This window comes from Salminus brasiliensis, chromosome 22 (genome assembly GCF_030463535.1).
Source record: "Salminus brasiliensis chromosome 22, fSalBra1.hap2, whole genome shotgun sequence".
NCBI lineage: Eukaryota > Metazoa > Chordata > Actinopteri > Characiformes > Bryconidae > Salminus > Salminus brasiliensis.
In genome coordinates this window covers 471095-494441 of record NC_132899.1, presented here as the reverse complement: position 1 = coordinate 494441, position 23347 = coordinate 471095, and the positions used below count along the sequence as shown (strand labels likewise).

General features: G+C 53.2%; 26 non-coding genes across 26 annotated transcripts; all 26 read right to left on the bottom strand.

Annotated features, from left to right (window-relative positions):
• Positions 1-877: 877 nt before the first annotated feature.
• trnaf-gaa (transfer RNA phenylalanine (anticodon GAA)) lies at positions 878-950 on the bottom strand. The gene has a single exon. It is a non-coding gene; the product is annotated as a tRNA-Phe (tRNA).
• Positions 951-1354: 404 nt separating this feature from the next.
• On the bottom strand, positions 1355-1428 carry trnai-aau (transfer RNA isoleucine (anticodon AAU)). Its single transcript has one exon. It is a non-coding gene; the product is annotated as a tRNA-Ile (tRNA).
• A 1433-nt stretch (positions 1429-2861) lies between these two features.
• trnaf-gaa (transfer RNA phenylalanine (anticodon GAA)) lies at positions 2862-2934 on the bottom strand. Its single transcript has one exon. It is a non-coding gene; the product is annotated as a tRNA-Phe (tRNA).
• A 404-nt stretch (positions 2935-3338) lies between these two features.
• trnai-aau (transfer RNA isoleucine (anticodon AAU)) lies at positions 3339-3412 on the bottom strand. The gene has a single exon. It is a non-coding gene; the product is annotated as a tRNA-Ile (tRNA).
• A 719-nt stretch (positions 3413-4131) lies between these two features.
• Positions 4132-4203, bottom strand: trnad-guc (transfer RNA aspartic acid (anticodon GUC)). The gene has a single exon. It is a non-coding gene; the product is annotated as a tRNA-Asp (tRNA).
• Positions 4204-4846: 643 nt separating this feature from the next.
• On the bottom strand, positions 4847-4919 carry trnaf-gaa (transfer RNA phenylalanine (anticodon GAA)). The gene has a single exon. It is a non-coding gene; the product is annotated as a tRNA-Phe (tRNA).
• A 404-nt stretch (positions 4920-5323) lies between these two features.
• On the bottom strand, positions 5324-5397 carry trnai-aau (transfer RNA isoleucine (anticodon AAU)). The gene has a single exon. It is a non-coding gene; the product is annotated as a tRNA-Ile (tRNA).
• Positions 5398-6831: 1434 nt separating this feature from the next.
• trnaf-gaa (transfer RNA phenylalanine (anticodon GAA)) lies at positions 6832-6904 on the bottom strand. Its single transcript has one exon. It is a non-coding gene; the product is annotated as a tRNA-Phe (tRNA).
• Positions 6905-7308: 404 nt separating this feature from the next.
• Positions 7309-7382, bottom strand: trnai-aau (transfer RNA isoleucine (anticodon AAU)). Its single transcript has one exon. It is a non-coding gene; the product is annotated as a tRNA-Ile (tRNA).
• A 1434-nt stretch (positions 7383-8816) lies between these two features.
• Positions 8817-8889, bottom strand: trnaf-gaa (transfer RNA phenylalanine (anticodon GAA)). Its single transcript has one exon. It is a non-coding gene; the product is annotated as a tRNA-Phe (tRNA).
• A 404-nt stretch (positions 8890-9293) lies between these two features.
• On the bottom strand, positions 9294-9367 carry trnai-aau (transfer RNA isoleucine (anticodon AAU)). Its single transcript has one exon. It is a non-coding gene; the product is annotated as a tRNA-Ile (tRNA).
• A 718-nt stretch (positions 9368-10085) lies between these two features.
• Positions 10086-10157, bottom strand: trnad-guc (transfer RNA aspartic acid (anticodon GUC)). The gene has a single exon. It is a non-coding gene; the product is annotated as a tRNA-Asp (tRNA).
• Positions 10158-10800: 643 nt separating this feature from the next.
• Positions 10801-10873, bottom strand: trnaf-gaa (transfer RNA phenylalanine (anticodon GAA)). Its single transcript has one exon. It is a non-coding gene; the product is annotated as a tRNA-Phe (tRNA).
• A 404-nt stretch (positions 10874-11277) lies between these two features.
• Positions 11278-11351, bottom strand: trnai-aau (transfer RNA isoleucine (anticodon AAU)). Its single transcript has one exon. It is a non-coding gene; the product is annotated as a tRNA-Ile (tRNA).
• A 1434-nt stretch (positions 11352-12785) lies between these two features.
• trnaf-gaa (transfer RNA phenylalanine (anticodon GAA)) lies at positions 12786-12858 on the bottom strand. Its single transcript has one exon. It is a non-coding gene; the product is annotated as a tRNA-Phe (tRNA).
• A 404-nt stretch (positions 12859-13262) lies between these two features.
• Positions 13263-13336, bottom strand: trnai-aau (transfer RNA isoleucine (anticodon AAU)). The gene has a single exon. It is a non-coding gene; the product is annotated as a tRNA-Ile (tRNA).
• Positions 13337-14770: 1434 nt separating this feature from the next.
• On the bottom strand, positions 14771-14843 carry trnaf-gaa (transfer RNA phenylalanine (anticodon GAA)). Its single transcript has one exon. It is a non-coding gene; the product is annotated as a tRNA-Phe (tRNA).
• Positions 14844-15247: 404 nt separating this feature from the next.
• Positions 15248-15321, bottom strand: trnai-aau (transfer RNA isoleucine (anticodon AAU)). The gene has a single exon. It is a non-coding gene; the product is annotated as a tRNA-Ile (tRNA).
• Positions 15322-16755: 1434 nt separating this feature from the next.
• trnaf-gaa (transfer RNA phenylalanine (anticodon GAA)) lies at positions 16756-16828 on the bottom strand. The gene has a single exon. It is a non-coding gene; the product is annotated as a tRNA-Phe (tRNA).
• Positions 16829-17232: 404 nt separating this feature from the next.
• Positions 17233-17306, bottom strand: trnai-aau (transfer RNA isoleucine (anticodon AAU)). Its single transcript has one exon. It is a non-coding gene; the product is annotated as a tRNA-Ile (tRNA).
• Positions 17307-18740: 1434 nt separating this feature from the next.
• Positions 18741-18813, bottom strand: trnaf-gaa (transfer RNA phenylalanine (anticodon GAA)). Its single transcript has one exon. It is a non-coding gene; the product is annotated as a tRNA-Phe (tRNA).
• Positions 18814-19217: 404 nt separating this feature from the next.
• Positions 19218-19291, bottom strand: trnai-aau (transfer RNA isoleucine (anticodon AAU)). Its single transcript has one exon. It is a non-coding gene; the product is annotated as a tRNA-Ile (tRNA).
• Positions 19292-20725: 1434 nt separating this feature from the next.
• On the bottom strand, positions 20726-20798 carry trnaf-gaa (transfer RNA phenylalanine (anticodon GAA)). Its single transcript has one exon. It is a non-coding gene; the product is annotated as a tRNA-Phe (tRNA).
• A 404-nt stretch (positions 20799-21202) lies between these two features.
• On the bottom strand, positions 21203-21276 carry trnai-aau (transfer RNA isoleucine (anticodon AAU)). Its single transcript has one exon. It is a non-coding gene; the product is annotated as a tRNA-Ile (tRNA).
• A 1434-nt stretch (positions 21277-22710) lies between these two features.
• trnaf-gaa (transfer RNA phenylalanine (anticodon GAA)) lies at positions 22711-22783 on the bottom strand. Its single transcript has one exon. It is a non-coding gene; the product is annotated as a tRNA-Phe (tRNA).
• Positions 22784-23187: 404 nt separating this feature from the next.
• Positions 23188-23261, bottom strand: trnai-aau (transfer RNA isoleucine (anticodon AAU)). Its single transcript has one exon. It is a non-coding gene; the product is annotated as a tRNA-Ile (tRNA).
• Between the last annotated feature and the right edge of the window lie 86 nt (positions 23262-23347).

Sequence of the window (23347 nt, the reverse complement as noted above, 5' to 3'; positions counted from 1 at the left end):
GCGAAGCTGCCGTCCAAGCAGCCGACCCACATTTCATTCCCAGCCAGTATGTGAGCTTTCGCGCACCCGGCTCATGCAAGCAGTCACGCTTGCCAGAAGCCAGCGGTGCATCGTCCTCCTTTCAGAAAGCAGAGGTTGCATGGGCAGCAAAAGCAACAGGCCCTCCCCGTCGGGGAATCGAACCCCAGTCTTCCGCGTGACAGGCAGAGATACTGTCCACTATACTTACGAGGAACGCATGAGGCGGTGGGGGAATACTGCAAACCTTTACATGTCTGAGTACAGCTGAGGTAGCAGTTTTGTCGGAACGTTGGAATTCCGTCAAGGTGATCAGTTCAGCCGTCTGGGAAAAGATACCGTGTATTGGTCTCTAAAACTTGTCCAGCATGCGCCGTTGCCTATTTCCAGCTGAGAGGAGAGAAGGGGATGCGGCCCCTTCGGCATAGAGATCCTTGACGGGAGGACAACTTGTCCCACTGACCCACCCGGCAGGACTCACCAGTCACTGAAGGGTATTCCCCTGTACCATGGAGCGGTTTCCACATCACACGGAGACGCAACAGATCAGGATGCCCTCCACCATGCTTCTGTAGGAGCAGAGTTTTTGGAGAAGGTGCATGCATGTCAATCTTCTACAGGCTCCTTAGCAAGTAGATGCGTTACTTCACCTTCTTACTTCAAGATGCTTGTTGGAAGGAAAGGCAGGTTTCACTGAGATGTGACCCCTGATCGCTGGATTCAAACGGCACGGTCCTAACTATGACACTACGGAACCTTCTCGCCTGCGTTGTTCTCAAGAGTTCCCCTGAAATAAGGACATCTGATGCCGCCCAGCAACTTGACAGCGGCGGCCAGAAAAAGCAGGTCGCAGGCGTTCTGCCGAAACCCGGGATCGAACCAGGGACCTTTAGATCTTCAGTCTAACGCTCTCCCAACTGAGCTATTTCGGCACGGCGGGCAGCAAGCCCAGTCCTGCCTGTGCTGTGCAACCTCAGTCAAGTTATCGTGCTAACAGCCAGTATGCGGCGACAAATGAATGCTAGTTTCTACGGAGATAATGTGCATGGGGATCTTTTTCTAGGCTGGTGTTGCCTTGGCATGGAGACACGACCGTCAGAGGTATCCGCAAAGGGGAGTTTGTCCCCATAGGACGAGAGCACTTTCCATCAGGCACGAGTTAGCGGCCATCGATGGCCTCAGTCAGAAACGTGCGCTCTTGTAGCGTCCTTCACAGTGCCGATCGGGAGCAAAGTTACTCTCCTCCTAGCTTGGACTTCATGTCCAGCAATCCCAATGGCCTGCACTTGGTAGACCAAGCCCATTGCTGGTAAACAGTGCGGTGCAAAAGCAGATGTGGCCAGTACGGGGATCAAACCCGCGACCTTGGCGTTATTAGCACCACGCTCTAACCAACTGAGCTAACCGGCCCAGCCGGTGCCCTCCCCCCTCCGGCCGTGGATGACGAAGGTCACGTCCGGCACTGCCTTAGGCCTTACCCAGAAAGTGCCTGTGTGGGGATGTCTGCAGGGGCACTGGAGCATGCCCCTGAGCTTCAACACTCCTTCCAGTGAGGACGATACTTTGAATTTCTCAAATGGATTGAGATCTGTCATTTAATTGCCACATTCCTGACAAAGCTCACATTGGCCACAGCTGTTGGGGTAAACTTCCAATGCACTAATCGAGAAACCACCATAGACAAAGGACAGATTGATCCCATCCCTTTTGGTTAGGAGCGTTTCCTAAAGGCAGCAGAAACACCCCTGTGGCATGTTGTCGTCCAGCTTTGAACCATGGACCTCTTTGGAGTAAGGCAAAGATGATGAACACTACCATGCATAGACCACAAGCAGTGCTGGAAAGAGTCTGTGTTCTGCATTCTCAACGACAAGATTTTGCGGAGAGTTTCTTTCAAATTCAGCCAGCGTACCTGCAGATACATTTGTCAGCTGGTGCTTTCGCAGCCTTGGTGGAATAGAGCTGAGCGAAGCTGCCGTCCAAGCAGCCGACCCACATTTCATTCCCAGCCAGTATGTGAGCTTTCGCGCACCCGGCTCATGCAAGCAGTCACGCTTGCCAGAAGCCAGCGGTGCATCGTCCTCCTTTCAGAAAGCACAGGTTGCATGGGCAGCAAAAGCAACAGGCCCTCCCCGTCGGGGAATCGAACCCCGGTCTTCCGTGTGACAGGCGGAGATACTGTCCACTATACTAACGAGGAACGCATGAGGCGGTGGGGGAATACTGCAAACCTTTACATGTCTGAGTACAGCTGAGGTAGCAGTTTTGTCGGAACGTTGGAATTCCGTCAAGGTGATCAGTTCAGCCGTCTGGGAAAAGATACCGTGTATTGGTCTCTAAAACTTGTCCAGCATGCGCCGTTGCCTATTTCCAGCTGAGATGAGCGAAGGGGATGCGGCCCCTTCGGCATAGAGATCCTTGACGGGAGGACAACTTGTCCCACTGACCCACTCGGCAGGACTCACCAGTCACTGAAGGGTATTCCCCTGTACCATGGAGCGGTTTCCACATCACACGGAGACGCAACAGATCAGGATGCCCTCCACCATGCTTCTGTAGGAGCAGAGTTTTTGGAGAAGGTGCATGCATGTCAATCTTCTACAGGCTCCTTAGCAAGTAGATGCGTTACTTCACCTTCTTACTTCAAGATGCTTGTTGGAAGGAAAGGCAGGTTTCACTGAGATGTGACCCCTGATCGCTGGATTCAAACGGCACGGTCCTAACTATGACACTACGGAACCTTCTCGCCTGCGTTGTTCTCAAGAGTTCCCCTGAAATAAGGACATCTGATGCCGCCCAGCAACTTGACAGCGGCGGCCAGAAAAAGCATGTCGCAGGCGTTCTGCCGAAACCCGGGATCGAACCAGGGACCTTTAGATCTTCAGTCTAACGCTCTCCCAACTGAGCTATTTCGGCACAGCGGGCAGCGAGCCCAGTCCTGCCTGTGCTGTGCAACCTCAGTCAAGTTATCGTGCTAACAGCCAGTATGCGGCGACAAATGAATGCTAGTTTCTACGGAGATAAGGTGCATGGGGATCTTTTCCTAGGCTGGTGTTGCCTTGGCATGGAGACACGACCGTCAGAGGTATCCGCAAAGGGGAGTTTGTCCCCATAGGACGAGAGCACTTTCCATCAGGCACGAGTTAGCGGCCATCGATGGCCTCAGTCAGAAACGTGCGCTCTTGTAGCGTCCTTCACAGTGCCGATCGGGAGCAAAGTTACTCTCCTCCTAGCTTGGACTTCATGTCCAGCAATCCCAATGGCCTGCACTTGGTAGACCAAGCCCATTGCTGGTAAACAGTGCGGTGCAAAAGAAGATGTGGCCAGTACGGGGATCGAACCCGCGACCTTGGCGTTATTAGCACCACGCTCTAACCAACTGAGCTAACCGGCCCGGCCGGTGCCCTCGCCCCTCCGGCCGTGGATGACGAAAGTCACGTCCGGCACTGCCTTAGGCCTTACCCAGAAAGTGCCTGTGTGGGGATGTCTGCAGGGGCACTGGAGCATGCCCCTGAGCTTCAACACTCCTTCCAGTGAGGACGATACTTTGAATTTCTCAAATGGATTGAGATCTGTCATTTAATTGCCACATTCCTGACAAAGCTCACATTGGCCACAGCTGTTGGGGTAAACTTCCAATGCACTAATCGAGAAACCACCATAGACAAAGGACAGATTGATCCCATCCCTTTTGGTTAGGAGCGTTTCCTAAAGGCAGCAGAAACACCCCTGTGGCATGTTGTCATCCAGCTTTGAACCATGGACCTCTTTGGAGTAAGGCAAATATGATGAACACTACCATGCATAGACCACAAGCAGTGCTGGAAAGAGTCTGTGTTCTGCATTCTCAACGACAAGATTTTGCGGAGAGTTTCCTTTCAAATTCAGCCAGCGTACCTGCAGATACATTTGTCAGCTGGTGCTTTCGCAGCCTTGGTGGAATAGAGCTGAGCGAAGCTGCCGTCCAAGCAGCCGACCCACATTTCATTCCCAGCCAGTATGTGAGCTTTCGCGCACCCGGCTCATGCAAGCAGTCACGCTTGCCAGAAGCCAGCGGTGCATCGTCCTCCTTTCAGAAAGCAGAGGTTGCATGGGCAGCAAAAGCAACAGCCCCTCCCCGTCGGGGAATCGAACCCCGGTCTTCCGCGTGACAGGCGGAGATACTGTCCACTATACTAACGAGGAACGCATGAGGGGGTGGGGGATTACTGCAAACCTTTACATGTCTGAGTACAGCTGAGGTAGCAGTTTTGTCGGAACGTTGGAATTCCGTCAAGGTGATCAGTTCAGCCGTCTGGGAAAAGATACCGTGTATTGGTCTCTAAAACTTGTCCAGCATGCGCCGTTGCCTATTTCCAGCTGAGATGAGCGAAGGGGATGCGGCCCCTTCGGCATAGAGATCCTTGACGGGAGGACAACTTGTCCCACTGACCCACTCGGCAGGACTCACCAGTCACTGAAGGGTATTCCCCTGTACCATGGAGCGGTTTCCACATCACACGGAGACGCAACAGATCAGGATGCCCTCCACCATGCTTCTGTAGGAGCAGAGTTTTTGGAGAAGGTGCATGCATGTCAATCTTCTACAGGCTCCTTAGCAAGTAGATGCGTTACTTCACCTTCTTACTTCAAGATGCTTGTTGGAAGGAAAGGCAGGTTTCACTGAGATGTGACCCCTGATCGCTGGATTCAAACGGCACGGTCCTAACTATGACACTACGGAACCTTCTCGCCTGCGTTGTTCTCAAGAGTTCCCCTGAAATAAGGACATCTGATGCCGCCCAGCAACTTGACAGCGGCGGCCAGAAAAAGCATGTCGCAGGCGTTCTGCCGAAACCCGGGATCGAACCAGGGACCTTTAGATCTTCAGTCTAACGCTCTCCCAACTGAGCTATTTTGGCACAGCGGGCAGCGAGCCCAGTCCTGCCTGTGCTGTGCAACCTCAGTCAAGTTATCGTGCTAACAGCCAGTATGCGGCGACAAATGAATGCTAGTTTCTACGGAGATAAGGTGCATGGGGATCTTTTCCTAGGCTGGTGTTGCCTTGGCATGGAGACACGACCGTCAGAGGTATCCGCAAAGGGGAGTTTGTCCCCATAGGACGAGAGCACTTTCCATCAGGCACGAGTTAGCGGCCATCGATGGCCTCAGTCAGAAACGTGCGCTCTTGTAGCGTCCTTCACAGTGCCGATCGGGAGCAAAGTTACTCTCCTCCTAGCTTGGACTTCATGTCCAGCAATCCCAATGGCCTGCACTTGGTAGACCAAGCCCATTGCTGGTAAACAGTGCGGTGCAAAAGCAGAGGTGGCCAGTACGGGGATCTAACCCGCGACCTTGGCATTATTAGCACCACGCTCTAACCAACTGAGCTAACCGGCCCGGCCGGTGCCCTCGCCCCTCCGGCCGTGGATGACGAAGGTCACGTCCGGCACTGCCTTAGGCCTTACCCAGAAAGTGCCTGTGTGGGGATGTCTGCAGGGGCACTGGAGCATGCCCCTGAGCTTCAACACTCCTTCCAGTGAGGACGATACTTTGAATTTCTCAAATGGATTGAGATCTGTCATGTAATTGCCACATTCCTGACAAAGCTCACATTGGCCACAGCTGTTGGGGTAAACTTCCAATGCACTAATCGAGAAACCACCATAGACAAAGGACAGATTGATCCCATCCCTTTTGGTTAGGAGCGTTTCCTAAAGGCAGCAGAAACACCCCTGTGGCATGTTGTCGTCCGGCTTTGAACCATGGACCTCTTTGGAGTAAGGCAAAGATGATGAACACTACCATGCATAGACCACAAGCAGTGCTGGAAAGAGTCTGTGTTCTGCATTCTCAACGACAAGATTTTGCGGAGAGTTTCCTTTCAAATTCAGCCAGCGTACCTGCAGATACATTTGTCAGCTGGTGCTTTCGCAGCCTTGGTGGAATAGAGCTGAGCGAAGCTGCCGTCCAAGCAGCCGACCCACATTTCATTCCCAGCCAGTATGTGAGCTTTCGCGCACCCGGCTCATGCAAGCAGTCACGCTTGCCAGAAGCCAGCGGTGCATCGTCCTCCTTTCAGAAAGCAGAGGTTGCATGGGCAGCAAAAGCAACAGCCCCTCCCCGTCGGGGAATCGAACCCCGGTCTTCCGCGTGACAGGCGGAGATACTGTCCACTACACTAACGAGGAACGCACGAGGGTGTGGGGGATTACTGCAAACCTTTACATGTCTGAGTACAGCTGAGGTAGCAGTTTTGTCGGAACGTTGGAATTCCGTCAAGGTGATCAGTTCAGCCGTCTGGGAAAAGATACCGTGTATTGGTCTCTAAAACTTGTCCAGCATGCGCCGTTGCCTATTTCCAGCTGAGATGAGCGAAGGGGATGCGGCCCCTTCGGCATAGAGATCCTTGACGGGAGGACAACTTGTCCCACTGACCCACTCGGCAGGACTCACCAGTCACTGAAGGGTATTCCCCTGTACCATGGAGCGGTTTCCACATCACACGGAGACGCAACAGATCAGGATGCCCTCCACCATGCTTCTGTAGGAGCAGAGTTTTTGGAGAAGGTGCATGCATGTCAATCTTCTACAGGCTCCTTAGCAAGTAGATGCGTTACTTCACCTTCTTACTTCAAGATGCTTGTTGGAAGGAAAGGCAGGTTTCACTGAGATGTGACCCCTGATCGCTGGATTCAAACGGCATGGTCCTAACTATGACACTACGGAACCTTCTCGCCTGCGTTGTTCTCAAGAGTTCCCCTGAAATAAGGACATCTGATGCCGCCCAGCAACTTGACAGCGGCGGCCAGAAAAAGCATGTCGCAGGCGTTCTGCCGAAACCCGGGATCGAACCAGGGACCTCTAGATCTTCAGTCTAACGCTCTCCCAACTGAGCTATTTCGGCACAGCGGGCAGCGAGCCCAGTCCTGCCTGTGCTGTGCAACCTCAGTCAAGTTATCGTGCTAACAGCCAGTATGCGGCGACAAATGAATGCTAGTTTCTACGGAGATAAGGTGCATGGGGATCTTTTCCTAGGCTGGTGTTGCCTTGGCATGGAGACACGACCGTCAGAGGTATCCGCAAAGGGGAGTTTGTCCCCATAGGACGAGAGCACTTTCCATCAGGCACGAGTTAGCGGCCATCGATGGCCTCAGTCAGAAACGTGCGCTCTTGTAGCGTCCTTCACAGTGCCGATCGGGAGCAAAGTTACTCTCCTCCTAGCTTGGACTTCATGTCCAGCAATCCCAATGGCCTGCACTTGGTAGACCAAGCCCATTGCTGGTAAACAGTGAGGTGCAAAATCAGATGTGGCCAGTACGGGGATCGAACCCGCGACCTTGGCGTTATTAGCACCACGCTCTAACCAACTGAGCTAACCGGCCCGGACGGTGCCCTCGCCCCTCCGGCCGTGGATGACGAAGGTCACGTCCGGCACTGCCTTAGGCCTTACCCAGAAAGTGCCTGTGTGGGGATGTCTGCAGGGGCACTGGAGCATGCCCCTGAGCTTCAACACATCTTCCAGTGAGGACGATACTTTGAATTTCTCAAATGGATTGAGATCTGTCATTTAATTGCCACATTCCTGACAAAGCTCACATTGGCCACAGCTGTTGGGGTAAACTTCCAATGCACTAATCGAGAAACCACCATAGACAAAGGACAGATTGATCCCATCCCTTTTGGTTAGGAGCGTTTCCTAAAGGCAGCAGAAACACCCCTGTGGCATGTTGTCGTCCGGCTTTGAACCATGGACCTCTTTGGAGTAAGGCAAAGATGATGAACACTACCATGCATAGACCACAAGCAGTGCTGGAAAGAGTCTGTGTTCTGCATTCTCAACGACAAGATTTTGCGGAGAGTTTCCTTTCAAATTCAGCCAGCGTACCTGCAGATACATTTGTCAGCTGGTGCTTTCGCAGCCTTGGTGGAATAGAGCTGAGCGAAGCTGCCGTCCAAGCAGCCGACCCACATTTCATTCCCAGCCAGTATGTGAGCTTTCGCGCACCCGGCTCATGCAAGCAGTCACGCTTGCCAGAAGCCAGCGGTGCATCGTCCTCCTTTCAGAAAGCAGAGGTTGCATGGGCAGCAAAAGCAACAGGCCCTCCCCGTCGGGGAATCGAACCCCAGTCTTCCGCGTGACAGGCAGAGATACTGTCCACTATACTAACGAGGAACGCATGAGGCGGTGGGGGAATACTGCAAACCTTTACATGTCTGAGTACAGCTGAGGTAGCAGTTTTGTCGGAACGTTGGAATTCCGTCAAGGTGATCAGTTCAGCCGTCTGGGAAAAGATACCGTGTATTGGTCTCTAAAACTTGTCCAGCATGCGCCGTTGCCTATTTCCAGCTGAGAGGAGCGAAGGGGATGCGGCCCCTTCGGCATAGAGATCCTTGACGGGAGGACAACTTGTCCCACTGACCCACTCGGCAGGACTCACCAGTCACTGAAGGGTATTCCCCTGTACAATGGAGCGGTTTCCACATCACACGGAGACGCAACAGATCAGGATGCCCTCCACCATGCTTCTGTAGGAGCAGAGTTTTTGGAGAAGGTGCATGCATGTCAATCTTCTACAGGCTCCTTAGCAAGTAGATGCGTTACTTCACCTTCTTACTTCAAGATGCTTGTTGGAAGGAAAGGCAGGTTTCACTGAGATGTGACCCCTGATCACTGGATTCAAACGGCACGGTCCTAACTATGACACTACGGAACCTTCTCGCCTGCGTTGTTCTCGAGAGTTCCCCTGAAATAAGGACATCTGATGCCGCCCAGCAACTTGACAGCGGCGGCCAGAAAAAGCATGTCGCAGGCGTTCTGCCGAAACCCGGGATCGAACCAGGGACCTTTAGATCTTCAGTCTAACGTTCTCCCAACTGAGCTATTCCGGCACGGCGGGCAGCAAGCCCAGTCCTGCCTGTGCTGTGCAACCTCAGTCAAGTTATCGTGCTAACAGCCAGTATGCGGCGACAAATGAATGCTAGTTTCTACGGAGATAATGTGCATGGGGATCTTTTTCTAGGCTGGTGTTGCCTTGGCATGGAGACACGACCGTCAGAGGTATCCGCAAAGGGGAGTTTGTCCCCATAGGACGAGAGCACTTTCCATCAGGCACGAGTTAGCGGCCATCGATGGCCTCAGTCAGAAACGTGCGCTCTTGTAGCGTCCTTCACAGTGCCGATCGGGAGCAAAGTTACTCTCCTCCTAGCTTGGACTTCATGTCCAGCAATCCCAATGGCCTGCACTTGGTAGACCAAGCCCATTGCTGGTAAACAGTGCGGTGCAAAAGCAGATGTGGCCAGTACGGGGATCAAACCCGCGACCTTGGCGTTATTAGCACCACGCTCTAACCAACTGAGCTAACCGACCCAGCCGGTGCCCTCGCCCCTCCGGCCGTGGATGACGAAGGTCACGTCCGGCACTGCCTTAGGCCTTACCCAGAAAGTGCCTGTGTGGGGATGTCTGCAGGGGCACTGGAGCATGCCCCTGAGCTTCAACACTCCTTCCAGTGAGGACGATACTTTGAATTTCTCAAATGGATTGAGATCTGTCATTTAATTGCCACATTCCTGACAAAGCTCACATTGGCCACAGCTGTTGGGGTAAACTTCCAATGCACTAATCGAGAAACCACCATAGACAAAGGACAGATTGATCCCATCCCTTTTGGTTAGGAGCGTTTCCTAAAGGCAGCAGAAACACCCCTGTGGCATGTTGTCGTCCAGCTTTGAACCATGGACCTCTTTGGAGTAAGGCAAAGATGATGAACACTACCATGCATAGACCACAAGCAGTGCTGGAAAGAGTCTGTGTTCTGCATTCTCAACGACAAGATTTTGCGGAGAGTTTCTTTCAAATTCAGCCAGCGTACCTGCAGATACATTTGTCAGCTGGTGCTTTCGCAGCCTTGGTGGAATAGAGCTGAGCGAAGCTGCCGTCCAAGCAGCCGACCCACATTTCATTCCCAGCCAGTATGTGAGCTTTCGCGCACCCGGCTCATGCAAGCAGTCACGCTTGCCAGAAGCCAGCGGTGCATCGTCCTCCTTTCAGAAAGCACAGGTTGCATGGGCAGCAAAAGCAACAGGCCCTCCCCGTCGGGGAATCGAACCCCGGTCTTCCGCGTGACAGGCGGAGATACTGTCCACTATACTAACGAGGAACGCATGAGGCGGTGGGGGAATACTGCAAACCTTTACATGTCTGAGTACAGCTGAGGTAGCAGTTTTATCGGAACGTTGGAATTCCGTCAAGGTGATCAGTTCAGCCGTCTGGGAAAAGATACCGTGTATTGGTCTCTAAAACTTGTCCAGCATGCGCCGTTGCCTATTTCCAGCTGAGAGGAGCGAAGGGGATGCGGCCCCTTCGGCATAGAGATCCTTGACGGGAGGACAACTTGTCCCACTGACCCACTCGGCAGGACTCACCAGTCACTGAAGGGTATTCCCCTGTACCATGGAGCGGTTTCCACATCACACGGAGACGCAACAGATCAGGATGCCCTCCACCATGCTTCTGTAGGAGCAGAGTTTTTGGAGAAGGTGCATGCATGTCAATCTTCTACAGGCTCCTTAGCAAGTAGATGCGTTACTTCACCTTCTTACTTCAAGATGCTTGTTGGAAGGAAAGGCAGGTTTCACTGAGATGTGACCCCTGATCGCTGGATTCAAACGGCACGGTCCTAACTATGACACTACGGAACCTTCTCGCCTGCGTTGTTCTCAAGAGTTCCCCTGAAATAAGGACATCTGATGCCGCCCAGCAACTTGACAGCGGCGGCCAGAAAAAGCATGTCGCAGGCGTTCTGCCGAAACCCGGGATCGAACCAGGGACCTTTAGATCTTCAGTCTAACGCTCTCCCAACTGAGCTATTTCGGCACAGCGGGCAGCGAGCCCAGTCCTGCCTGTGCTGTGCAACCTCAGTCAAGTTATCGTGCTAACAGCCAGTATGCGGCGACAAATGAATGCTAGTTTCTACGGAGATAAGGTGCATGGGGATCTTTTCCTAGGCTGGTGTTGCCTTGGCATGGAGACACGACCGTCAGAGGTATCCGCAAAGGGGAGTTTGTCCCCATAGGACGAGAGCACTTTCCATCAGGCACGAGTTAGCGGCCATCGATGGCCTCAGTCAGAAACGTGCGCTCTTGTAGCGTCCTTCACAGTGCCGATCGGGAGCAAAGTTACTCTCCTCCTAGCTTGGACTTCATGTCCAGCAATCCCAATGGCCTGCACTTGGTAGACCAAGCCCATTGCTGGTAAACAGTGCGGTGCAAAAGAAGATGTGGCCAGTACGGGGATCGAACCCGCGACCTTGGCGTTATTAGCACCACGCTCTAACCAACTGAGCTAACCGGCCCGGCCGGTGCCCTCGCCCCTCCGGCCGTGGATGACGAAGGTCACGTCCGGCACTGCCTTAGGCCTTACCCAGAAAGTGCCTGTGTGGGGATGTCTGCAGGGGCACTGGAGCATGCCCCTGAGCTTCAACACTCCTTCCAGTGAGGACGATACTTTGAATTTCTCAAATGGATTGAGATCTGTCATTTAATTGCCACATTCCTGACAAAGCTCACATTGGCCACAGCTGTTGGGGTAAACTTCCAATGCACTAATCGAGAAACCACCATAGACAAAGGACAGATTGATCCCATCCCTTTTGGTTAGGAGCGTTTCCTAAAGGCAGCAGAAACACCCCTGTGGCATGTTGTCGTCCGGCTTTGAACCATGGACCTCTTTGGAGTAAGGCAAAGATGATGAACACTACCATGCATAGACCACAAGCAGTGCTGGAAAGAGTCTGTGTTCTGCATTCTCAACGACAAGATTTTGCGGAGAGTTTCCTTTCAAATTCAGCCAGCGTACCTGCAGATACATTTGTCAGCTGGTGCTTTCGCAGCCTTGGTGGAATAGAGCTGAGCGAAGCTGCCGTCCAAGCAGCCGACCCACATTTCATTCCCAGCCAGTATGTGAGCTTTCGCGCACCCGGCTCATGCAAGCAGTCACGCTTGCCAGAAGCCAGCGGTGCATCGTCCTCCTTTCAGAAAGCAGAGGTTGCATGGGCAGCAAAAGCAACAGCCCCTCCCCGTCGGGGAATCGAACCCCAGTCTTCCGCGTGACAGGCGGAGATACTGTCCACTATACTAACGAGGAACGCATGAGGGGGTGGGGGATTACTGCAAACCTTTACATGTCTGAGTACAGCTGAGGTAGCAGTTTTGTCGGAACGTTGGAATTCCGTCAAGGTGATCAGTTCAGCCGTCTGGGAAAAGATACCGTGTATTGGTCTCTAAAACTTGTCCAGCATGCGCCGTTGCCTATTTCCAGCTGAGATGAGCGAAGGGGATGCGGCCCCTTCGGCATAGAGATCCTTGACGGGAGGACAACTTGTCCCACTGACCCACTCGGCAGGACTCACCAGTCACTGAAGGGTATTCCCCTGTACCATGGAGCGGTTTCCACATCACACGGAGACGCAACAGATCAGGATGCCCTCCACCATGCTTCTGTAGGAGCAGAGTTTTTGGAGAAGGTGCATGCATGTCAATCTTCTACAGGCTCCTTAGCAAGTAGATGCGTTACTTCACCTTCTTACTTCAAGATGCTTGTTGGAAGGAAAGGCAGGTTTCACTGAGATGTGACCCCTGATCGCTGGATTCAAACGGCACGGTCCTAACTATGACACTACGGAACCTTCTCGCCTGCGTTGTTCTCAAGAGTTCCCCTGAAATAAGGACATCTGATGCCGCCCAGCAACTTGACAGCGGCGGCCAGAAAAAGCATGTCGCAGGCGTTCTGCCGAAACCCGGGATCGAACCAGGGACCTTTAGATCTTCAGTCTAACGCTCTCCCAACTGAGCTATTTCGGCACAGCGGGCAGCGAGCCCAGTCCTGCCTGTGCTGTGCAACCTCAGTCAAGTTATCGTGCTAACAGCCAGTATGCGGCGACAAATGAATGCTAGTTTCTACAGAGATAAGGTGCATGGGGATCTTTTCCTAGGCTGGTGTTGCCTTGGCATGGAGACACGACCGTCAGAGGTATCCGCAAAGGGGAGTTTGTCCCCATAGGACGAGAGCACTTTCCATCAGGCACGAGTTAGCGGCCATCGATGGCCTCAGTCAGAAACGTGCGCTCTTGTAGCGTCCTTCACAGTGCCGATCGGGAGCAAAGTTACTCTCCTCCTAGCTTGGACTTCATGTCCAGCAATCCCAATGGCCTGCACTTGGTAGACCAAGCCCATTGCTGGTAAACAGTGCGGTGCAAAAGCAGATGTGGCCAGTACGGGGATCGAACCCGCGACCTTGGCGTTATTAGCACCACGCTCTAACCAACTGAGCTAACCGGCCCGGCCGGTGCCCTCGCCCCTCCGGCCGTGGATGACGAAGGTCACGTCCGGCACTGCCTTAGGCCTTACCCAGAAAGTGCCTGTGTGGGGATGTCTGCAGGGGCACTGGAGCATGCCCCTGAGCTTCAACACTCCTTCCAGTGAGGACGATACTTTGAATTTCTCAAATGGATTGAGATCTGTCATTTAATTGCCACATTCCTGACAAAGCTCACATTGGCCACAGCTGTTGGGGTAAACTTCCAATGCACTAATCGAGAAACCACCATAGACAAAGGACAGATTGATCCCATCCCTTTTGGTTAGGAGCGTTTCCTAAAGGCAGCAGAAACACCCCTGTGGCATGTTGTCGTCCGGCTTTGAACCATGGACCTCTTTGGAGAAAGGCAAAGATGATGAACACTACCATGCATAGACCACAAGCAGTGCTGGAAATAGTCTGTGTTCTGCATTCTCAACGACAAGATTTTGCGGAGAGTTTCCTTTCAAATTCAGCCAGCGTACCTGCAGATACATTTGTCAGCTGGTGCTTTCGCAGCCTTGGTGGAATAGAGCTGAGCGAAGCTGCCGTCCAAGCAGCCGACCCACATTTCATTCCCAGCCAGTATGTGAGCTTTCGCGCACCCGGCTCATGCAAGCAGTCACGCTTGCCAGAAGCCAGCGGTGCATCGTCCTCCTTTCAGAAAGCAGAGGTTGCATGGGCAGCAAAAGCAACAGGCCCTCCCCGTCGGGGAATCGAACCCCGGTCTTCCGCGTGACAGGCGGAGATACTGTCCACTATACTGACGAGGAACGCATGAGGCGGCGGGGGAATACTGCAAACCTTTACATGTCTGAGTACAGCTGAGGTAGCAGTTTTGTCGGAACGTTGGAATTCCGTCAAGGTGATCAGTTCAGCCGTCTGGGAAAAGATACCGTGTATTGGTCTCTAAAACTTGTCCAGCATGCGCCGTTGCCTATTTCCAGCTGAGAGGAGAGAAGGGGATGCGGCCCCTTCGGCATAGAGATCCTTGACGGGAGGACAACTTGTCCCACTGACCCACTCGGCAGGACTCACCAGTCACTGAAGGGTATTCCCCTGTACCATGGAGCGGTTTCCACATCACACGGAGACGCAACAGATCAGGATGCCCTCCACCATGCTTCTGTAGGAGCAGAGTTTTTGGAGAAGGTGCATGCATGTCAATCTTCTACAGGCTCCTTAGCAAGTAGATGCGTTACTTCACCTTCTTACTTCAAGATGCTTGTTGGAAGGAAAGGCAGGTTTCACTGAGATGTGACCCCTGATCGCTGGATTCAAACGGCACGGTCCTAACTATGACACTACGGAACCTTCTCGCCTGCGTTGTTCTCAAGAGTTCCCCTGAAATAAGGACATCTGATGCCGCCCAGCAACTTGACAGCGGCGGCCAGAAAAAGCATGTCGCAGGCGTTCTGCCGAAACCCGGGATCGAACCAGGGACCTTTAGATCTTCAGTCTAACGCTCTCCCAACTGAGCTATTTCGGCACAGCGGGCAGCGAGCCCAGTCCTGCCTGTGCTGTGCAACCTCAGTCAAGTTATCGTGCTAACAGCCAGTATGCGGCGACAAATGAATGCTAGTTTCTACGGAGATAAGGTGCATGGGGATCTTTTCCTAGGCTGGTGTTGCCTTGGCATGGAGACACGACCGTCAGAGGTATCCGCAAAGGGGAGTTTGTCCCCATAGGACGAGAGCACTTTCCATCAGGCACGAGTTAGCGGCCATCGATGGCCTCAGTCAGAAACGTGCGCTCTTGTAGCGTCCTTCACAGTGCCGATCGGGAGCAAAGTTACTCTCCTCCTAGCTTGGACTTCATGTCCAGCAATCCCAATGGCCTGCACTTGGTAGACCAAGCCCATTGCTGGTAAACAGTGCGGTGCAAAAGCAAATGTGGCCAGTACGGGGATCGAACCCACGACCTTGGCGTTATTAGCACCACGCTCTAACCAACTGAGCTAACCGGCCCGGCCGGTGCCCTCGCCCCTCCGGCCGTGGATGACGAAGGTCACGTCCGGCACTGCCTTAGGCCTTACCCAGAAAGTGCCTGTGTGGGGATGTCTGCAGGGGCACTGGAGCATGCCCCTGAGCTTCAACACTCCTTCCAGTGAGGACGATACTTTGAATTTCTCAAATGGATTGAGATCTGTCATTTAATTGCCACATTCCTGACAAAGCTCACATTGGCCACAGCTGTTGGGGTAAACTTCCAATGCACTAATCGAGAAACCACCATAGACAAAGGACAGATTGATCCCATCCCTTTTGGTTAGGAGCGTTTCCTAAAGGCAGCAGAAACACCCCTGTGGCATGTTGTCGTCCGGCTTTGAACCATGGACCTCTTTGGAGAAAGGCAAAGATGATGAACACTACCATGCATAGACCACAAGCAGTGCTGGAAATAGTCTGTGTTCTGCATTCTCAACGACAAGATTTTGCGGAGAGTTTCCTTTCAAATTCAGCCAGCGTACCTGCAGATACATTTGTCAGCTGGTGCTTTCGCAGCATTGGTGGAATAGAGCTGAGCGAAGCTGCCGTCCAAGCAGCCGACCCACATTTCATTCCCAGCCAGTATGTGAGCTTTCGCGCACCCGGCTCATGCAAGCAGTCACGCTTGCCAGAAGCCAGCGGTGCATCGTCCTCCTTTCAGAAAGCAGAGGTTGCATGGGCAGCAAAAGCAACAGGCCCTCCCCGTCGGGGAATCGAACCCCGGTCTTCCGCGTGACAGGCGGAGATACTGTCCACTATACTGACGAGGAACGCATGAGGCGGCGGGGGAATACTGCAAACCTTTACATGTCTGAGTACAGCTGAGGTAGCAGTTTTGTCGGAACGTTGGAATTCCGTCAAGGTGATCAGTTCAGCCGTCTGGGAAAAGATACCGTGTATTGGTCTCTAAAACTTGTCCAGCATGCGCCGTTGCCTATTTCCAGCTGAGATGAGCGAAGGGGATGCGGCCCCTTCGGCATAGAGATCCTTGACGGGAGGACAACTTGTCCCACTGACCCACTCGGCAGGACTCACCAGTCACTGAAGGGTATTCCCCTGTACCATGGAGCGGTTTCCACATCACACGGAGACGCAACAGATCAGGATGCCCTCCACCATGCTTCTGTAGGAGCAGAGTTTTTGGAGAAGGTGCATGCATGTCAATCTTCTACAGGCTCCTTAGCAAGTAGATGCGTTACTTCACCTTCTTACTTCAAGATGCTTGTTGGAAGGAAAGGCAGGTTTCACTGAGATGTGACCCCTGATCGCTGGATTCAAACGGCACGGTCCTAACTATGACACTACGGAACCTTCTCGCCTGCGTTGTTCTCAAGAGTTCCCCTGAAATAAGGACATCTGATGCCGCCCAGCAACTTGACAGCGGCGGCCAGAAAAAGCATGTCGCAGGCGTTCTGCCGAAACCCGGGATCGAACCAGGGACCTTTAGATCTTCAGTCTAACGCTCTCCCAACTGAGCTATTTCGGCACAGCGGGCAGCGAGCCCAGTCCTGCCTGTGCTGTGCAACCTCAGTCAAGTTATCGTGCTAACAGCCAGTATGCGGCGACAAATGAATGCTAGTTTCTACAGAGATAAGGTGCATGGGGATCTTTTCCTAGGCTGGTGTTGCCTTGGCATGGAGACACGACCGTCAGAGGTATCCGCAAAGGGGAGTTTGTCCCCATAGGACGAGAGCACTTTCCATCAGGCACGAGTTAGCGGCCATCGATGGCCTCAGTCAGAAACGTGCGCTCTTGTAGCGTCCTTCACAGTGCCGATCGGGAGCAAAGTTACTCTCCTCCTAGCTTGGACTTCATGTCCAGCAATCCCAATGGCCTGCACTTGGTAGACCAAGCCCATTGCTGGTAAACAGTGCGGTGCAAAAGCAGATGTGGCCAGTACGGGGATCGAACCCGCGACCTTGGCGTTATTAGCACCACGCTCTAACCAACTGAGCTAATCGGCCCGGCCGGTGCCCTCGCCCCTCCGGCCGTGGATGACGAAGGTCACGTCCGGCACTGCCTTAGGCCTTACCCAGAAAGTGCCTGTGTGGGGATGTCTGCAGGGGCACTGGAGCATGCCCCTGAGCTTCAACACTCCTTCCAGTGAGGACGATACTTTGAATTTCTCAAATGGATTGAGATCTGTCATTTAATTGCCACATTCCTGACAAAGCTCACATTGGCCACAGCTGTTGGGGTAAACTTCCAATGCACTAATCGAGAAACCACCATAGACAAAGGACAGATTGATCCCATCCCTTTTGGTTAGGAGCGTTTCCTAAAGGCAGCAGAAACACCCCTGTGGCATGTTGTCGTCCGGCTTTGAACCATGGACCTCTTTGGAGAAAGGCAAAGATGATGAACACTACCATGCATAGACCACAAGCAGTGCTGGAAATAGTCTGTGTTCTGCATTCTCAACGACAAGATTTTGCGGAGAGTTTCCTTTCAAATTCAGCCAGCGTACCTGCAGATACATTTGTCAGCTGGTGCTTTCGCAGCCTTGGTGGAATAGAGCTGAGCGAAGCTGCCGTCCAAGCAGCCGACCCACATTTCATTCCCAGCCAGTATGTGAGCTTTCGCGCACCCGGCTCATGCAAGCAGTCACGCTTGCCAGAAGCCAGCGGTGCATCGTCCTCCTTTCAGAAAGCAGAGGTTGCATGGGCAGCAAAAGCAACAGGCCCTCCCCGTCGGGGAATCGAACCCCGGTCTTCCGCGTGACAGGCGGAGATACTGTCCACTATACTGACGAGGAACGCATGAGGCGGCGGGGGAATACTGCAAACCTTTACATGTCTGAGTACAGCTGAGGTAGCAGTTTTGTCGGAACGTTGGAATTCCGTCAAGGTGATCAGTTCAGCCGTCTGGGAAAAGATACCGTGTATTGGTCTCTAAAACTTGTCCAGCATGCGCCGTTGCCTATTTCCAGCTGAGAGGAGAGAAGGGGATGCGGCCCCTTCGGCATAGAGATCCTTGACGGGAGGACAACTTGTCCCACTGACCCACTCGGCAGGACTCACCAGTCACTGAAGGGTATTCCCCTGTACCATGGAGCGGTTTCCACATCACACGGAGACGCAACAGATCAGGATGCCCTCCACCATGCTTCTGTAGGAGCAGAGTTTTTGGAGAAGGTGCATGCATGTCAATCTTCTACAGGCTCCTTAGCAAGTAGATGCGTTACTTCACCTTCTTACTTCAAGATGCTTGTTGGAAGGAAAGGCAGGTTTCACTGAGATGTGACCCCTGATCGCTGGATTCAAACGGCACGGTCCTAACTATGACACTACGGAACCTTCTCGCCTGCGTTGTTCTCAAGAGTTCCCCTGAAATAAGGACATCTGATGCCGCCCAGCAACTTGACAGCGGCGGCCAGAAAAAGCATGTCGCAGGCGTTCTGCCGAAACCCGGGATCGAACCAGGGACCTTTAGATCTTCAGTCTAACGCTCTCCCAACTGAGCTATTTCGGCACAGCAGGCAGCGAGCCCAGTCCTGCCTGTGCTGTGCAACCTCAGTCAAGTTATCGTGCTAACAGCCAGTATGCGGCGACAAATGAATGCTAGTTTCTACGGAGATAAGGTGCATGGGGATCTTTTCCTAGGCTGGTGTTGCCTTGGCATGGAGACACGACCGTCAGAGGTATCCGCAAAGGGGAGTTTGTCCCCATAGGACGAGAGCACTTTCCATCAGGCACGAGTTAGCGGCCATCGATGGCCTCAGTCAGAAACGTGCGCTCTTGTAGCGTCCTTCACAGTGCCGATCGGGAGCAAAGTTACTCTCCTCCTAGCTTGGACTTCATGTCCAGCAATCCCAATGGCCTGCACTTGGTAGACCAAGCCCATTGCTGGTAAACAGTGCGGTGCAAAAGCAAATGTGGCCAGTACGGGGATCGAACCCACTACCTTGGCGTTATTAGCACCACGCTCTAACCAACTGAGCTAACCGGCCCGGCCGGTGACCTCGCCCCTCCGGCCGTGGATGACGAAGGTCACGTCCGGCACTGCCTTAGGCCTTACCCAGAAAGTGCCTGTGTGGGGATGTCTGCAGGGGCACTGGAGCATGCCCCTGAGCTTCAACACTCCTTCCAGTGAGGACGATACTTTGAATTTCTCAAATGGATTGAGATCTGTCATTTAATTGCCACATTCCTGACAAAGCTCACATTGGCCACAGCTGTTGGGGTAAACTTCCAATGCACTAATCGAGAAACCACCATAGACAAAGGACAGATTGATCCCATCCCTTTTGGTTAGGAGCGTTTCCTAAAGGCAGCAGAAACACCCCTGTGGCATGTTGTCGTCCGGCTTTGAACCATGGACCTCTTTGGAGTAAGGCAAAGATGATGAACACTACCATGCATAGACCACAAGCAGTGCTGGAAATAGTCTGTGTTCTGCATTCTCAACGACAAGATTTTGCGGAGAGTTTCCTTTCAAATTCAGCCAGCGTACCTGCAGATACATTTGTCAGCTGGTGCTTTCGCAGCCTTGGTGGAATAGAGCTGAGCGAAGCTGCCGTCCAAGCAGCCGACCCACATTTCATTCCCAGCCAGTATGTGAGCTTTCGCGCACCCGGCTCATGCAAGCAGTCACGCTTGCCAGAAGCCAGCGGTGCATCGTCCTCCTTTCAGAAAGCAGAGGTTGCATGGGCAGCAAAAGCAACAGGCCCTCCCCGTCGGGGAATCGAACCCCGGTCTTCCGCGTGACAGGCGGAGATACTGTCCACTATACTGACGAGGAACGCATGAGGCGGCGGGGGAATACTGCAAACCTTTACATGTCTGAGTACAGCTGAGGTAGCAGTTTTGTCGGAACGTTGGAATTCCGTCAAGGTGATCAGTTCAGCCGTCTGGGAAAAGATACCGTGTATTGGTCTCTAAAACTTGTCCAGCATGCGCCGTTGCCTATTTCCAGCTGAGAGGAGAGAAGGGGATGCGGCCCCTTCGGCATAGAGATCCTTGACGGGAGGACAACTTGTCCCACTGACCCACTCGGCAGGACTCACCAGTCACTGAAGGGTATTCCCCTGTACCATGGAGCGGTTTCCACATCACACGGAGACGCAACAGATCAGGATGCCCTCCACCATGCTTCTGTAGGAGCAGAGTTTTTGGAGAAGGTGCATGCATGTCAATCTTCTACAGGCTCCTTAGCAAGTAGATGCGTTACTTCACCTTCTTACTTCAAGATGCTTGTTGGAAGGAAAGGCAGGTTTCACTGAGATGTGACCCCTGATCGCTGGATTCAAACGGCACGGTCCTAACTATGACACTACGGAACCTTCTCGCCTGCGTTGTTCTCAAGAGTTCCCCTGAAATAAGGACATCTGATGCCGCCCAGCAACTTGACAGCGGCGGCCAGAAAAAGCATGTCGCAGGCGTTCTGCCGAAACCCGGGATCGAACCAGGGACCTTTAGATCTTCAGTCTAACGCTCTCCCAACTGAGCTATTTCGGCACAGCGGGCAGTGAGCCCAGTCCTGCCTGTGCTGTGCAACCTCAGTCAAGTTATCGTGCTAACAGCCAGTATGCGGCGACAAATGAATGCTAGTTTCTACGGAGATAAGGTGCATGGGGATCTTTTCCTAGGCTGGTGTTGCCTTGGCATGGAGACACGACCGTCAGAGGTATCCGCAAAGGGGAGTTTGTCCCCATAGGACGAGAGCACTTTCCATCAGGCACGAGTTAGCGGCCATCGATGGCCTCAGTCAGAAACGTGCGCTCTTGTAGCGTCCTTCACAGTGCCGATCGGGAGCAAAGTTACTCTCCTCCTAGCTTGGACTTCATGTCCAGCAATCCCAATGGCCTGCACTTGGTAGACCAAGCCCATTGCTGGTAAACAGTGCGGTGCAAAAGCAGATGTGGCCAGTACGGGGATCGAACCCGCGACCTTGGCGTTATTAGCACCACGCTCTAACCAACTGAGCTAACCGGCCCGGCCGGTGCCCTCGCCCCTCCGGCCGTGGATGACGAAGGTCACGTCCGGCACTGCCTTAGGCCTTACCCAGAAAGTGCCTGTGTGGGGATGTCTGCAGGGGCACTGGAGCATGCCCCTGAGCTTCAACACTCCTTCCAGTGAGGACGATACTTTGAATTTCTCAAATGGATTGAGATCTGTCATTTAATTGCCACATTCCTGACAAAGCTCACATTGGCCACAGCTGTTGGGGTAAACTTCCAATGCACTAATCGAGAAACCACCATAGACAAAGGACAGATTGATCCCATCCCTTTTGGTTAGGAGCGTTTCCTAAAGGCAGCAGAAACACCCCTGTGGCATGTTGTCATCCGGCTTTGAACCATGGACCTCTTTGGAGTAAGGCAAAGATGATGAACACTACCATGCATAGACCACAAGCAGTGCTGGAAATAGTCTGTGTTCTGCATTCTCAACGACAAGATTTTGCGGAGAGTTTCCTTTCAAATTCAGCCAGCGTGCCTGCAGATACATTTGTCAGCTGGTGCTTTCGCAGCCTTGGTGGAATAGAGCTGAGCGAAGCTGCCGTCCAAGCAGCCGACCCACATTTCATTCCCAGCCAGTATGTGAGCTTTCGCGCACCCGGCTCATGCAAGCAGTCACGCTTGCCAGAAGCCAGCGGTGCATCGTCCTCCTTTCAGAAAGCAGAGGTTGCATGGGCAGCAAAAGCAACAGGCCCTCCCCGTCGGGGAATCGAACCCCGGTCTTCCGCTTGACAGGCGGAGATACTGTCCACTATACTGACGAGGAACGCATGAGGCGGCGGGGGAATACTGCAAACCTTTACATGTCTGAGTACAGCTGAGGTAGCAGTTTTGTCGGAACGTTGGAATTCCGTCAAGGTGATCAGTTCAGCCGTCTGGGAAAAGATACCGTGTATTGGTCTCTAAAACTTGTCCAGCATGCGCCGTTGCCTATTTCCAGCTGAGAGGAGAGAAGGGGATGCGGCCCCTTCGGCATAGAGATCCTTGACGGGAGGACAACTTGTCCCACTGACCCACTCGGCAGGACTCACCAGTCACTGAAGGGTATTCCCCTGTACCATGGAGCGGTTTCCACATCACACGGAGACGCAACAGATCAGGATGCCCTCCACCATGCTTCTGTAGGAGCAGAGTTTTTGGAGAAGGTGCATGCATGTCAATCTTCTACAGGCTCCTTAGCAAGTAGATGCGTTACTTCACCTTCTTACTTCAAGATGCTTGTTGGAAGGAAAGGCAGGTTTCACTGAGATGTGACCCCTGATCGCTGGATTCAAACGGCACGGTCCTAACTATGACACTACGGAACCTTCTCGCCTGCGTTGTTCTCAAGAGTTCCCCTGAAATAAGGACATCTGATGCCGCCCAGCAACTTGACAGCGGCGGCCAGAAAAAGCATGTCGCAGGCGTTCTGCCGAAACCCGGGATCGAACCAGGGACCTTTAGATCTTCAGTCTAACGCTCTCCCAACTGAGCTATTTCGGCACAGCGGGCAGCGAGCCCAGTCCTGCCTGTGCTGTGCAACCTCAGTCAAGTTATCGTGCTAACAGCCAGTATGCGGCGACAAATGAATGCTAGTTTCTACGGAGATAAGGTGCATGGGGATCTTTTCCTAGGCTGGTGTTGCCTTGGCATGGAGACACGACCGTCAGAGGTATCCGCAAAGGGGAGTTTGTCCCCATAGGACGAGAGCACTTTCCATCAGGCACGAGTTAGCGGCCATCGATGGCCTCAGTCAGAAACGTGCGCTCTTGTAGCGTCCTTCACAGTGCCGATCGGGAGCAAAGTTACTCTCCTCCTAGCTTGGACTTCATGTCCAGCAATCCCAATGGCCTGCACTTGGTAGACCAAGCCCATTGCTGGTAAACAGTGCGGTGCAAAAGCAGATGTGGCCAGTACGGGGATCGAACCCGCGACCTTGGCGTTATTAGCACCACGCTCTAACCAACTGAGCTAACCGGCCCGGCCGGTGCCCTCACCCCTCCGGCCGTGGATGACGAAGGTCACGTCCGGCACTGCCTTAGGCCTTACCCAGAAAGTGCCTGTGTG